The 6000-nt window shown below is 44.4% G+C and overlaps 1 protein-coding gene across 1 annotated transcript in view; it reads left to right on the top strand.

Annotated features, from left to right (window-relative positions):
• The first annotated feature begins 710 nt into the window (after positions 1-710).
• The window catches only part of CCDC186 (coiled-coil domain containing 186), a 53221-nt gene continuing 47931 nt past the window's right edge, over positions 711-6000 (top strand). The window contains exon 1 of the mRNA XM_044240576.1: positions 711-897. The gene's annotated coding sequence lies outside the window, so the exon portion shown is untranslated. The remainder of the gene's footprint in view (positions 898-6000) is intronic.

The raw sequence follows: 6000 nt of genomic DNA, 5'->3' as shown, positions 1-6000 counted from the left end.
CCTTCTCCTCTAATACACTTCTTGTTGCTAATTACTGAGCAGCTCCTGCATGTCAACCCCCACAGTGCGGTCTGGGACAACCAGCCGGGAGAGGACACTTCCCGCGATCAAGGCGCTCACAGACTGGTACCAGGGACGAATGCACGAACAATTCATTATTAAACAATGGCAGTGGGTGCCGGGCTGAAGATGCGAACGCGGCGTTATGGAAACCCCCAGAATCTCTCCCAGGGACGTATTGTCAGACGCACAGGTAGGCTCCTCCTGCTAATTGCGTCTACGTCAGGTGCAAGGTTTGCGCGTCAGAGCTGAGAAGTCACAATTTGAAATTCTTTTATTGCTTTATGCCCCTGACTAATATGAGAAGGGTCAAAGGGTAAGGTGGGCTTGTATCCAATGAGAGCGTCCTACAGAAAGAACACGCTTGGGGTGGGAATGGCGTGAGAGGCTGGACAGGACCAGCAGGATGGCTGGCTAGCCGAGTCAGTCCGGGCGTGGGTGCCCAGCGAGTCTGAGCGAGGGGCTGGGCGCTGTGGGGGCAGGAGGCGGTGCGGCCCGGCCCCGCCCACTGCAGACAGGTTACAGCCGCCCCGAAGTGCGTCGCGTCACACCGCCTGCCCCTCGCTGACTGGCTCCTCCAGGGAGCCCCGCCCCCTCAGCTGTAGTGGGGCCGGCTACGGCGTCGCCGCCATCTTTGTTGATGTGTCAGCTCCGCGGGGGATTGGGGAAGCCAAGGAGGAGGGAGCGCGGTGTCGGCCCTGTCCCTGGTCGCTGTTTCCACACCCGCCCCCCCCACCCCCGACCTGGTCTGCCGGACCCAGCTATGGAGAAATTAGGCCCTGAGCCTGAGCTTCAGCGGCCTCGTTAGGGGTGCGGCCTGAGGCTCGGAGAAGTGGGGTGAGTGCTCGACGGGCGCCCGGAGCCGACTGCAGTCGCTGTGGCGGCGCTGAGGGACTGCCCACCTCCCCCGCGGTGCTGCGGGTCCCGGGTCGGCTCTCCGCCTGGCTTTCCTCCCGGGCAGGGGAGGCTGGCGAGCGCTGGGGGGACGGAGTTAGGACCCCCTCTCTCTCCCTCCCTTGTTCTCTGGGTCCCGGGCCGGCTGGAGAGGCGGCGGCGGAGAGGTCGGCTGGGGTCGGGGGCCGCGCCTCGGGAGCGGTGCTTGGAGAGCTGCCTAATTTGGGCCGATGGCCTGGTCTCCCAGCGCGAGCTGCGGTTAAACCCCACCTGCTCGGCTGTTTCTCAGACTCAATCGCCCATGTCTCTTTCCGTTTTCAAGTTGACTGTGTGTGTGTTTTATGTTTACGGTTGTGCTGACTTTTTGCCGTCTTACGAACTCTTCCGTTACTGTGATTTTAAGTAACTTGAAGGCGTTTGTTTGGGATTTTGGTTATGAGATACTGTTACTGGTTTTTATGTTGCCTTTCTTCCAAGGACATCGGGCATTGATAAACCTTGGCGGGCAAGGATATTTCAAATTTGTGTCTATCAGTCTTGTAACATGGGAAAGCCTCTTGTGCATGTCCTCCAGCAGCAAGCGAGGGGATAGCGCAGGTGTAATTGATGCTTAGCTGTTAGCAGTTGAACCACTGTAGCTAATAGTCCCATCTTGGTTTTGTTTCAAGAGGTCTGGATTTGGAGTCGGAGCGTCTGGATTAGAATCTGTTTCACTTGATAGTTTTGTTACCTGTGGGGATTAGTGTAGTAAAAATAATGATGTGCAGGCATTTGGCAGATTTCTCCGTGTGTGTTTGTGATGTTCCTTATGCCTGGTGGTTTTACTTCTTCCTAAATGATAGGCTGGAAGTTTTTTTGTTTTGTTTTGTTTTGTTTTTAAGGAAAAGTGTGCAGTAAATCAGTGGAACAGTATTTCAAAAGTTGTGCCGGTAGTCTTTAAAAAAAAAAAAAAGATTGCTCAGATACGCTAATTGTGGGTGTAGCCTTCCTAACTACAAACTACACCTTCATATTCGGGGAGTTAATCTTGTGTGGAAGATAAGGTTCAAGAGACATTGAGGGCGAAACTGAACTGTCTCCTTGTGAATAAAGTCTCTTCTCTGTACAGATAATTTTCAGCTTTTATTCATCATTACAAAAATAGAAGAGTGATGGTTGGCCTCGTTCCTTTTTTCATTTTTCGTCTTTTCATTTGATTTAAAATTAGTAAAGGTGTTGAATAATTCACAAATCTTAAAAAGAATTAAAACTTTGCTTTGTAGTAGGCAAACATATATAAATACTCCATCTACTTGGAAATGCCTGGCTTGTGTTTATGTTTTTTCCTGGAAATGCATGGATTGTGTTTATGTTGATGTTATTATTTTGAATCCTTGTCAAATTCAGAATGCCAGCATATAAACCTAGAGATTTCTTTAAACAGTGAAGGTTTCAGAGAGTGTCTTTCGTATTCCAGAGTCTCGTTGCTAACATTAAAGTAGTGGTATAACAGTAACTACTCTGACCTTTTAGTTCCTTCACCCGTAAATGCAAGAGTTGTCCTTTAGGGCTGTCAATGACAGCGTAGCTGATGTCAGTTGCTTAGTATATTCAGTTTAAAAACGGCTGTTTGCAGCTACATGCTGACATCACCAAGTGAAGGTAAAACAGTGCAGAATACTCAATAGTTTGAAGCAGCCTCATTTAGAAATTTATAAAAATTGTCTTTCTCTTTGAAGAATGACTAGAAATCTGTATTTTCCAAATTTATCTAACAATTTCATATTAAAGTAAGAATCTGTGACCTCAAATTCTGTTTTTTTTCCAATAAAATTCAGGGTTTTGCTTTTTGTTTTTTTAATCCCATATTTTTGGCTTTAAACAAAGCTAAGTGTCTGATTTATGCTCAGGACATGATCCTCAGGGTTCTGAGATTGAGGCAGCCTGGGGCTCCCTACTCAGCCAGAAGTCTGCTTCCCCCTCTTCTCCCTCTGCCCTTCCCGCCAGCTTGTGCTCATGCTCTCTCTCTCTCTCTCAAATAAAATCTTGAAACAAAGCTGATTCTTGAACTTCCCATAAACATTCACTGGGCTTGGGGTATTGTAAATGTTATATTTAGTATTTCAGGGCAACAGTGGGAGTATAGATCATTTAAATTTACAAATAACACTCTATTAGTTTTTCAGACTTTTTTTTTTTAAGATTTTATTTATTTATTTGACAGAGATTACAAGTAGGCAGAGAGGCAGGCAGAGAGAGAGAGAGAGAGAGGAAGCAGGCTCCCTGCTGAGCAGAGAGCGCGATGCGGGACTCGATCCCAGGACCCTGGGATGGAGCCCGATGCGGCACTCGATCCCAGGACCCTGGGATCATGACCTGAGCAGAAGGCAAAGGCTTTAACCCACTGTGCCATCCAGATGCTCCAGGTTTTCAGACTTCTTGAGAGGTATTATTTAGCTACTTAGATTATACAAATCTACTTGGACCAAGTAAACAAGGAGAAATATTGGCATGAAGGGGCAATACACACAAAAGTCAAAATTAAACCCACCAAAGAAAGGATTGATTAGATTGTGAGTATATTTGTCTGTCATTAAGACACATGAACTGATAGTCTGCTTTGGGGATGATTATGTAGTCAGTACTAATGAATAATGTTTTTGGTAAACTGTATCATATGAATATTAACTGAATGCAGGCCAAAGTTGGTTTCAAAATTTAAACATTAACCAGAACCCCTTGATAAAAGGAAGACTTAAAACTTACTTTTATAGGGGTGCCTGGGTGGCTCAGGGGGTTAAGCCTTTGCCTTTGGCTTGGGTCATGATCTCAGGGTCCTGGAATCAAGCCCCACATCAGGCTCTCTGCTTGGCGGGGAGCCTGCTTCCCCCTCTCTCTCTGCCTGCCTCACTGCCTACTTTTGATCTCTCCCTCTCTCTGTTAAATAAATAAACAAGAAAAAGTCTTTAAAACTTACCGTTAATTTTTTTTTTAAGATTTTTATTTATTTATTTGACAGACAAAGATCACAAGTAGGCAGAGAGGCAGGCAGAGAGAGAGGAGGAAGCAGGCTTCCTGCTGAGCAGAGAGCCCGATGTGGGGCTCCATCCCAGGACCCTGGGACCATGACCTGAGCCGAAGGCAGAGGCTTTAACCCACGGAGCCACCCAGGCACCCCTAAAACTTACCGTTAATTTTTTATATTAGTCTCCCTTTTTGAAAAGGGAACTGTAGGTCAGTCTTTTTTTAAAAAATTTTCAGATTTGGGAAAATAATAGCCAAAAATACTTTTTATATTTCCTGAGACTCATTAAAGTTTATATAGTGAGTGCTCTACAGGTACGTTCAAAATAAAATTTCTTATTAATAACTTTTTGCTTTAAAACTTGTTAGAGTTGGGGCGCCTGGGTGGTTCAGTGGGTTAAAGCCTCTACCTTCGGCTCAGGTCATGATCCCAGGGTCCTGAGATGGAGCCCCACATCAGGCTCTCTGCTCTGTGGGGAGCCTGCTTCCTCCTTTCTCTTTGCCTGCCTTTCTGCCTACTTGTGATCTCTGTCTGTGAAATAAATAAATAAAATCTTAAAAACAAAAGCAAAAACAAAATAAAACAAGAGTTATAAAATTACATTGTCTAAGAGGGGCGCCTGGCTGGCTCAGTGGGTTGAGCCCCTGCCTTCGGCTCAGGTCACTATCTCAGGGTTCTGGAATAGAGCCCCTCATGGGGCTCTCTGCTCATCAGGGAGCCTGTCGCCCCGCCCCCGCCTCTGCCTGCCTCTTTTCCTACTTGTGATCTATCAAATAAATGAAATCTTTTTTAAAAATTGCATTGTCTAAAAGTAAACATAATATGGCAGATGACTTGATAGTGTGATAGATGGAATGGCCATTTACCTCTTTTTCCTGGAATCCCAATGGATCATAATTTCTCTTTCTCCTGTTATCCTGTCATAGAATTTGATACTATTTGGGGGACACTCCTGCTGCATCTGTTGCTCTGAGTCTTTTTTTTTTTTTTTAGATCAGTTGGTTGGTTGATTATTTATTTAGGAGGGAGAGCGAGTGTGAGCAAGCAAGCAAGCATAGGAATGTGAGGGATGGGGAGAGAGAATCTCCAGCAGACTCCATTACTGAGCGCAGAGCCCTATTCAGGGCTTGATCTCAGGACTCGAGATTACAACCTGAGCTGAAACCGAGTGTCAGCCGCTCAACCAACTGCACCACCCAGGCACCCCCTGAGTTTATCTTTCTGACATCTTTTCTTGTAATGTAATGCACATAACTGTGAAATTTACTCTGCCCTGAGGCTTAGGTGCAAAGCTAAACAAACCCCCAAGGGGATAATTGACTTTGGCTTCATACTCTTTAAACTGGTGGGATAAAGGCAAAAATTGACTGATCCGTTTTACGTAAAGAAAACCCATTAAAGTTAAATTTTACGTACAAACTTAGAATGTAAGTACCACAAAGAATATTTCTCCCTTTTGAAAGAACTTAGAGTTCTTTGAAATAGCTAGCTTAGTTTTTAGTCTTTTTTTTTTTTTTTTTTTTTTTTTTTTTTTAGGTTTTAATCTGATTTGCATGAATTCACCTTCTGTGAACTTCAGTGTCTGGTATTTTCATCATGTGAAACAAGGTTTTCATGTTTTTTACACAGGTTCCTTTTTGTTCTGTTAGTTTATTCCATTTAAAAACGTTATCCAGGAATGTGTTTGTATTTTAAAGGTGACATCCATCAAAAATTACTTATTGGGGTTTGTGGTCAGATTATGTTGGACTGTGGATGCATTTTTGATGTAATTTATTGCTTCTGATTTTAATTGCCATGTCACAGCCTTGTTAGGATTGGCCAGATAAGTTATTCTTTTGTTCATGCTGCTTTTAAAGTATGTGGGGAATATGTGAAAAAGTGTTTAGTGTAATTGGCCTACAAAGGACAGGGAACCATTATAGTGAAGAACAGGAGTGCTCTCACAGACTCAACTTGTTTATCTTAGTGGACATGATTTTGAGAAATACACAGGTGGTGTTTGAGAGTCATATGGTATAGTTTGTAATTTAAAAATTTGT

Source organism: Neovison vison, chromosome 2 (genome assembly GCF_020171115.1).
Source record: "Neovison vison isolate M4711 chromosome 2, ASM_NN_V1, whole genome shotgun sequence".
NCBI classification, from domain to species: Eukaryota; Metazoa; Chordata; class Mammalia; order Carnivora; family Mustelidae; genus Neogale; species Neogale vison.
Note: the sequence above shows the minus strand (reverse complement) of the source record. Positions and strands in the feature narration are given on the sequence as shown.